This window comes from Euprymna scolopes, chromosome 12, assembly GCF_053919585.1.
Source record: "Euprymna scolopes isolate OS-2025 chromosome 12, ASM5391958v1, whole genome shotgun sequence".
NCBI lineage: Eukaryota > Metazoa > Mollusca > Cephalopoda > Sepiida > Sepiolidae > Euprymna > Euprymna scolopes.
The window spans coordinates 145030076-145040075 of record NC_136493.1 but is presented as its reverse complement, the minus strand read 5'-3'; the positions used below and the strand labels follow the sequence as shown (position 1 = coordinate 145040075).

The 10000-nt window shown below is 31.6% G+C and overlaps 1 protein-coding gene across 2 annotated transcripts in view; it reads right to left on the bottom strand.

Moving 5' to 3' along the window:
• The window catches only part of LOC145291525 (uncharacterized), a 122367-nt gene that overhangs the window by 36518 nt on the left and 75849 nt on the right, over positions 1 to 10000 (bottom strand). The gene's annotated exons all lie outside the window — the stretch shown is intronic.

Here is a 10000-nt window from a genome sequence, read left to right as displayed (position 1 = left end):
ATTACTATATTTTTTCTGGTGAGAGTTCACTGCCAAAACCTGCAAGAATCAATGGAAGTTGTAAAATCTTTTCTCTCTATTAAATTCCCCCTTTCCCTGCTCCCTATTTACACCGCGGCTTTATCGTTCACGAGGGACTAATACGAACGCACACCGATTTCGGATTTTGTAATTGCATACAAAAACTGAAATGCTTCCTATTGCGGGAAATGCACTACGCCTAATTATACATTGCTTATTTACAATTTATTTCAAAACATTATTACATTAGGAAAAAAAACGATTCTATCCTTTTCTTGGTGATTCCTTTTCTTTTCTTCTTTTTTCCATTAACATATAATATATCATTTCCTTTTCAGTTAGTTTTGTTTCGTTCAATGCTTTCTTTTTCTGTTTCCGTTTTTCCTATTACAGAGTTAACTATTACTTTTCCCGTTATAGCATCACAAAATGTAAAATATCAAATTTTCTGGTAAAGCGATTACGAACAAATCAATCTCGATTAATAACAAATCAATTTATGAGTGCTTTAAAATATTTACCAACTCGGATCGAAAAATACTACATTTAAATATATAAACAATGCATTTCTATATGCATTATTACAATGCAAAATTCTACATGCATCATTACTGCGTTTCGTATGCTTTCGTTTCGTTTCTTTCATGTTACCATTTTTCTATTTACATTGCGATTGTAAACATCGTTACGATATAACTAAAAGCAACTCACGTGTACAAACACTTTCTTCCCTTGGAGAAATTAAGTGTTGTCCTTAATCTTCGAATTCTGATTACAGTCACCTAAATTACTTAGTGTGAAAGGAGCTTTGGAATTTCTACATAGAATGATATGCCGGTACAATATTACATTACGGCAAAAGCATCGTTAACATTCCACATGTCAACTTTTATAGGTTTCCGGGTATGCTGATATGGTTACGGGTTGTCTATTTCGAAAGCAGTTCTTATCATGGGGAGGTTTGGGCTGTCTATTCCAAGATCCGTTAAATTAGGAATGTTTCGATTTAATTAATGTTTCGATTTAATTAATGTTTCGATTTGATCAATGAGAACGGGAAAGTTTTCCTTGGAACATTTCCGGTTATTAAAAACAGAAAATGACATGACATATTCATCAGGGTTTAAACTGAGCGAGCGCCATTTGAAAACCGAAACACAACCAAAACATTTATTGTATAAACATTTATCAAAATATAATTGGACAAACATTTAGTGAAACATTTGCGTAAAAAAGATTATAATTTTAATACAATTTCGTAATGCAAGCTACATTGGATTTTCATAAAATAGTCTCCTTCCCCCCCCCTTACAGATACATATTTTAAAACGTTTTTTTTTTTTTTTTTGGAATTAAAGCAACTTTGAAAGATCGACAACAAATAAACTTAAATGATTTTTTTCTCTTTTTATAACGGGTTGTTTTTTTAATTAATTTATTTTTTTTTTTAACTGCAACTGCAATCGTTCTCCAGTTAATATTTTTTAAACACTTCTTCTTCCTTTGCAGGAAATTAAGTTTTGTCCTTAATCTTTCAATTCCTATTTCGGTCACCTAAATTACTGAGTGTGACAGGAGTTTAGAAATTTATTGCCAACCCTAAATATTATTGAAAGGTCGACAACAAGTTAATTTAAATGATTGTTTTTTTCTTTTTTTAACGGGGAAGTTGGTTGTTTTTTATTTGGTTTTTTATGTTTTAATGGCAATCGTTCTACAGTTTAAATTTTTGGTTATTTATTTTTTGTTTTAATGGCAATCGTTCTACAGTTTAAATTTTTGGTTATTTATTTTTTGTTTTAATGGCAATCGTTCTACAGTTTAAATTTGTGGTTATTTATTTTTTGTTTTAATGGCAATCGTTCTACAGTTTAAATTTTTGGTTATTTATTTTTTGTTTTAATGGCATTCGTTCTACAGTTTAAATTTTTGGTTATTTATTTTTTGTTTTAATGGCAATCGTTCTACAGTTTAAATTTTTGGTTATTTATTTTTTGTTTTAATGGCAATCGTTCTACAGTTTAAATTTTTGGTTATTTATTTTTTGTTTTAATGGCAATCGTTCTACAGTTTAAATTTTTGGTTATTTATTTTTTGTTTTAATGGCAATCGTTCTACAGTTTAAATTTTTGGTTATTTATTTTTTGTTTTAATGGCAATCGTTCTGCAGTTTAAATTTTTGGTTATTTATTTTTTGTTTTAATGGCAATCGTTCTACAGTTTGAATTTTTGGTTATTTATTTTTTGTTTTAATGGCAATCGTTCTACAGTTTAAATTTTTGGTTATTTATTTTTTGTTTTAATGGCAATCGTTCTACAGTTTGAATATTTGGTTATTTATTTTTTGTTTTAATGGCAATCGTTCTACAGTTTAAATTTTTGGTTATTTATTTTTTGTTTTAATGGCAATCGTTCTACAGTTTAAATTTTTGGTTATTTATTTTTTGTTTTAATGGCAATCGTTCTACAGTTTAAATTTTTGGTTATTTATTTTTTGTTTTAATGGCAATCGTTCTACAGTTTGAATTTTTGGTTATTTATTTTTTGTTTTAATGGCAATCGTTCTACAGTTTAAATTTTTGGTTATTTATTTTTTGTTTTAATTGCAATCGTTCTACAGTTTAAATTTTTGGTTATTTATTTTTTGTTTTAATGGCAATCGTTCTACAGTTTAAATTTTTGGTTATTTATTTTTTGTTTTAATGGCAATCGTTCTACAGTTTAAATTTTTGGTTATTTATTTTTTGTTTTAATGGCAATCGTTCTACAGTTTAAATTTTTGGTTATTTATTTTTTGTTTTAATGGCAATCGTTCTATAGTTTGAATTTTTGGTTATTTATTTTTTGTTTTAATGGCAATCGTTCTACAGTTTAAATTTTTGGTTATTTATTTTTTGTTTTAATGGCAATCGTTCTACAGTTTAAATTTTTGGTTATTTATTTTTTGTTTTAATGGCAATCGTTCTACAGTTTAAATTTTTGGTTATTTATTTTTTGTTTTAATGGCAATCGTTCTACAGTTTAAATTTTTGGTTATTTATTTTTTGTTTTAATGGCATTCGTTCTACAGTTTAAATTTTTGGTTATTTATTTTTTGTTTTAATGGCAATCGTTCTACAGTTTAAATTTTTGGTTATTTATTTTTTGTTTTAATGGCAATCGTTCTACAGTTAAAATTTTTGGTTATTTATTTTTTGTTTTAATGGCATTCGTTCTACAGTTTAAATTTTTGGTTATTTATTTTTTGTTTTAATGGCAATCGTTCTACAGTTTAAATTTTTGGTTATTTATTTTTTGTTTTAATGGCAATCGTTCTACAGTTTAAATTTTTGGTTATTTATTTTTGTTTTAATGGCAATCGTTCTACAGTTTAAATTTTTGGTTATTTATTTTTTGTTTTAATGGCAATCGTTCTGCAAAATTATTTTATTGTTGATTTTTTCGTATTTTTGGTTACATTTGTTAGTTTGCAATCGCTGATAGCCCACTTCAAAAATTGGACATCAAAAGATGAAATTCAAAAGAATGGTATTCATGCAGAATTTGACAAAAAAAACTGTTTCAGTTTTCCTGAAAAAAAAATGTCCCCTAACAATTTATGGCAAAAAGCACTCTATCTTGAGGAAAAAAAATTGTAGAAAATATTAAAATTTTTTCTTGAGGAATGTGTTCCATTTTAACAAACTGAGCCACAGCAACGCGTGGCCGGGTACAGCTAGTTTCATATATATGTTTACGTTTATTCATTTTTAATTTATCTATTTTTCGTATAAGCTAAAAAAATTATTCATTAACCTAACAATTATAATGATGATATATTTATATTAGGAATGGAACTATGTTTTCATAAGCATCTATTGTCGGATGCAATTTTAGTTAGACTTAATTAACATTTCTCCTTTTTTGATAAAAGAGAGACATCTTCATCGCCACCACATTAATTTGTTGTCGACCTTTCAAAGTTGCTTTAATTCAAAACAACGTTTCCAATTATTTATTTGTTCGAAAAAAAAAAAAAGAAAACTATTTTATAAAAATCCAATGTTGCTTTCATTACCAAATTGTTTTATTAAAATTATTAATTTTTTACGCAAACTTTTCAAAGAAAACAAAATTGTGAATAGCTTTATTATCAAACCAAACACGGATTTTATATCATAACACATGAGGCAAATATTTGTAGGATTTTTTTAATATGCTCATTTATCTTTTTATTTTTTGAGTTAAAAAGTTTCTATTTTTCTGAAGAGTTAGTGCAGGAAATTCTACAAAATTAATATAATAATTACATGATTGTTTCTGCGCTACGAAACAGATAATATCAAGAGTAGACGTGTTGACATGTTAAAAAAAAATAAATGTTAAGATGTATAACATATTGAAATTTGGAATATAGCCGTTTTGTCGTGTGTGTGTGTGTGCGTGCGTGAAGAAATAAAAGCAGATTGTGCAATTACGTTAGCAATAGCGTAATATATTTTTATTGATAACACTATAACATTATACATTGACTAGTGCGACTACTCGGTGTTGTCTAATGGAATGAATTACTAAATAGAAGTATTAAAAATAAATTTAGGCATTATTCTCTCTCTCTCTCTCTCTCTCTCTCTCTCTCTCTCTCTCTCTCTCTCTTTATATATATATATATATATATATATATATATGTATATCGCTTCTTTATTTATTTTCCCCCTCCACACCCTCCCTCTCCCCTATCCTTTTTTTACCCCCATCTCTCTTTCTCTCTCTCCCACCTCATTTTTATTTTCTTGGTAACTGGAAAAACTTGTTTTATTACATATATGCTGTTATAAGGGGTCTGGATATATGTGTGTATAAGTTCATTCCCTATGGACGCGGAAACGGCTGGGTCGATATTTATTTTTTTAATTTCGCACGAAGGTACTTGATGTATCTGGGAGTGTTCTTACGTAAGTTTTGTATCAGAGTGTGTCTGATAAGTATCGAAAATCGATAATTGAAAAAATGCGATTAAAGAAAAAAGTTCGATTTTGACAAAAGATAACACTTTTATACAGCTTAACATCACGAGTGAATTTGAGAAGTTTTATTGTCACACAAGTGGAAAGGTCCACCATATAAAATTAACTGTATATTTTTTTACAAGACATGGTCATCTTCGAAATCAATATTTCTTTTTAGAGCACACTTGAACTATGATACTTGACTTTTGTATGTTTAACATTAATTCAAATGATTATGCAAAATAATTTCATAAAATGAACGGTTGGTTCTTTGATATGGCAGGGGCGCGTTCAAAATGAATGTTTCTGTTTAGAGCACAATTAAACGATGATACTTGACTTTTTATCCAAGCTATTATATATTAAAAAATTATGAAATTAACAGAAATTTCTCTACAATGCAATATATTTAATTATGAAATTTCTCTACAATGCAATATATTTAATTATGAAATTTCTCTACAATGCAATATATTTAATTATGAAATTAACAGAAATTTCTCTACAATGCAATGTATTGTCGATTAAGCCACTATGGATAGGCATATGAAGTTTCCTCCTAGTACACCGCGATGAGTCCTCAATTAGAGCAGACAATCAATCGATGTAATTCAAAAGTGGGCAGCTTCACTTACTTCAGTGACAATTAAAGTAAGGTAGAGTAGAACATTTGTTGGTCTCCAATGGTTACTTGTAGGCATAGACCGATTCATACCATCCAAAAATTCCCACAAAAACCTAACAGTCAGCCATGGTTCTCTCCAGAATGTGCTGCTGCCATTACACATAGAAATCACTTTTTCCATAGCTAGATGTACTGAGACTAAAGCTGCTTTCAGGACTGCCAGCAACCAATGTAAAAGAGTAATAAAAAATGCAAGAGAGTTATATGCTCAGTCCGTTAAATTCAAAGTAACTGAGCAGTGGCTTGGTTCCCACCAATTTTGGCAAATAGCAAACAGGATCCTGAACAGAAGCGTGCGTTCTATCCCAACCATCATCAATGGATCTGATGTCATCTCGTCAGCATCAGACAAGGCCAAACTATTTGCCAAGAACTTTGCAGCTAATTCTACCCTATGCGACAAAGGCCATCAACTCCTTGTATTTCCTCCTATAACAGACAACATACAAATATCTGTGCATAAGGTCGCCAAGCTAATCAAGAACCTGGCCCTGACGGCATTCCAATTATAGTGTTGAAAAAGCTTCAACTAGAACTTGCCCCCATACTTACAAAACTGTTTAAGCGTTGCCTTAAGAAGTGGCTTCCTCATCAGTATGCCCTGTATTTAAGAATTCAGGTGATGTTATCTTCCTCTCAGTACAGACCAATAAGTCTCCTGTGTGTCAAGCTGGAATCCATATTAAATTGTCAATCACCGCAGCAGAAATAACCTTCTTAGTGACATGCAATATGGTTTCCGTTCTGCTAGATCTACAGCATATGTGCTAACGGTTATATCTCATAGGATTAGCGAATCTCTCAACAAAGGATTCATTTCTAGAGCAATTGCTTTTACCATATCAAAGGTCTTCGATAAGGTGTGGCATAAAGGCCTACTTCACACTATTTCAAGCTACGGTATTACTGGAAATGTTTTCTCAATCATTAAATCATTTCTCTCTGACAGGCTCATAAGAGTAGTGGTTGATGGGCAGAAATCAGAGGCCCATAGTATTAATGCCGGAGTCCCTCAGGGGTCCATCCTGGGCCCAACTCTCTTTCTGATCTACATTAATGATCTCCCAAAACACATTCGTTGACATCTATGCTGATTACACGACCATCTATGGCAACATTTCAAAGGCCGTAAATGAAAAAGTTCTCTCTGATTCTCTCTCCTCTGATCTTGAGCGCGTGGTACAGTGAGGGATGAAGTGGCTGGTTACTTTTAACGCATCTAAAACCAAACTCCTATCTTTACATCATCAACGCTCTGATCCCCATCTGGCATCAATTGAAATGTATGGCTCTGATCTAGGGGAGGCTTCATGTTTCGATAAGCTTCTGGGTTTGTCCTTTACTCCTGACCTGAAATGGAACACGTACATCAAGTCTGTTGCCAAGATTGCTGAAAAAATGGTGGGATCCTTCTACCGCTCCAGAAGATATCTCACTGCTGATGCAATTCTCTATCTATATAAAAGCCAAGTACGTCCAAGGATGGAATACTGCTGCCACATATGGGAAGGAGCTGCTAAAAATAGCCTATCCTGCCTTGGCAGAGTACAAAATAGACTTCTTGCCTTAGTATGGGATGCTCCTTTGTTTTCCCTGCAACCTCTCTCCCACAAAAGAGACGTTGCGAGCCTGTCTTTGTTTTATCGTTATTTCCATGGCAAGTGCTCGTCTGAGCTCCAATCTCTGGTCCCCCCCTCGCCAATCTTTCACGAAAAACACCCGTCTAGCTGAAACCACTGTCAATAATTTTCCACATTCTTTATCTATGCCTAAATCAAAATGTAGATTCCATGAACAAAGCATCTTTCTTAGAACTGCACACCTGTGGAACTCTCTGCCGTTTGCCTGTTTCCCACCTGACTACAACTTGGATGTCTTCAAGTCCAACATAAATAAATTCCTGATAAACCTACCCCTTAAGTAAGACACTTTATCAAATCTCCATTACTAACGATTACTACGATATTGTCCCATTGATTACTGTACATGCAATAACCCTTATCCCCGAGTCGCTTTCGGGCCTTGATAAGTAGTGACAACATGTAAAAAAAAATCTCGCCCGAACAACGTCCGTTCTCTTTGCTAGTATATATATATCAATTTTGATCCCATTTTGACTCCTTTAAAACTATTTTAACCGACTAAAGACCCCTAAGATAACGGTCCATAAAAAAATCCAATCATTTGAGGCCACTAGCACTGCTACGCGACTTTTAGTTTCCAAAGAGATACTTTGAAAATATGGAGACAGATACTGTCAGACAAACATAGTGAGTTTTATAAATTTTAGCCATCCAATATATATATAACCATATATATATATATATATATATATATATATATATATATATATATATATATATATATATATATATGTAGATAGATAGATAGATAGATATAAATTAGCCATCCAAAACGAAACCACTGCTATGGTTGAATAATTTAATAAATTTATATTTTTGTGTGTACTATTACAAACATTACATAAATTGAGCATTATACAAACACGCGCGCGCGCACACACATATATATATATATATATATATATATATATATATATATATATATATATATATATATATATATATATATATAGGCTCAATCCTTGGCTTGGGAGAGATGCTATATGTAAACACAACGGTTCTAGGTTCAATCCTTGGCTTGGGAGAGATGCTAGTCTAGCGGCACTGATGAGTTGTGATACAACGAAACAGGACTGTATGTCGATGACTACAAATATATTTTAAGCCCCCCTCTTTGGGTAGAGCACTGTCGTAAATAATCTCACCCGCTACTTAATTGGCTGAAAATGCGAAGCTCGTTGTTTGTTTATGAACAGGCGCTTTGAGCACTATAAAAGTGGTGGCAGGTGTCTATTTAAATAGACATTCCGACGAGTTATTTACGGGCGTCGATTCCATGGTCGAGTGGGAACTGCCGACTGTCAACACGACGGTTCTAGGTTCAATCCTTGGCTTGTGAGAGATGCTAGTCTAGCGGCACTGATGAGTTGTGATACAACAAAACAGGACTGTATGTCGATGACTACAAATATATATATATATATATTGGAAATATGTTTCGTTACTGCAGCATATCAACGTATACCAAGGTTCGAAACCGTGACCACAGAGAGAGTATACTTTCTTTTACATTTAGAACGGGCCCATCTGAAATATGTGATGCTATTATTACTATCAATAAGAAATAATTAACTGGTGTATTTAAAAGCAATAAAATATCAAATATTTTAGAAACAATGTGCATAAATAACTTATACATATATATATATATATATATATATATATATATATATATATATATATATATATATATATATATATATATATATGTATATATATCGCGTGTGTGTGTGATAATATAATTACATCTGCCCATCATTACTTCGCTTGAAACGTGACTATGGGAGGTAATTCATACTTTCCTTTCAACAAACCAAAAAATCCCGCTTTTAGGTACACGAAGGCATATTTTAATTTTGAATTATTATCTTTTTAAATTTTAATTATGTTATAAAATATTGTTTAATTACATGTAGCATCCACGTGATGGTTTTCACTACGATGGAAATGACCTAGGTTCTCATCTCATTTATTTATTCGTATTTGTGAAAGGTTTATATGTGGCCGAATTGTTAAGTACAAAATGTTTTTCCTCGAAAACAAACAGGAGTCGACCTATGCACATAAGATTTTGCAAGTAATATTCTAGAAAGCACGAGTAATAATATGAAAACGTTATTGTTGTTGTTGTTGTTGTTGTTGTTGCTTTTGAATTTAGGGGCACACACATACTCATCATATATATATATATATATAATTATTTAATCTTTTTTATATATTATTATGGATTTTAGAATTAACAGAGTGACATAGAGACATTATTTTATTTTTGTAAACTTCACCATTTATGGGAGTACGTTTACTCAAACTCGCACTTAACCCTAAAAAAACCTTTAAAAAGAAGTTAGTGTTGGAATTCGCATCGTCTGGAGCATTTTTGCTGTTGCATTTCCAGAGTTGCCTTTGAACTTTTTTATATAATACACACGTGAGGCGCCAATAAAGGCGCAATTTCAGTTTCCAGTGATTTTTCGACGTGAAAGGGCGTGCTAATTCGTCTCTAATTCAAGGGAAGTTTTCCCGCCTTATTTTTGCAGAAAGCATTCTCAAAAACTCATGTGGATGAATCATCATGAGGACCTTGTAAAAAAATACTGATTCGACTCAATTTCTACTGTAGACTTTATACAAACCTTTCAACCAATATGGAGATATGAATACTC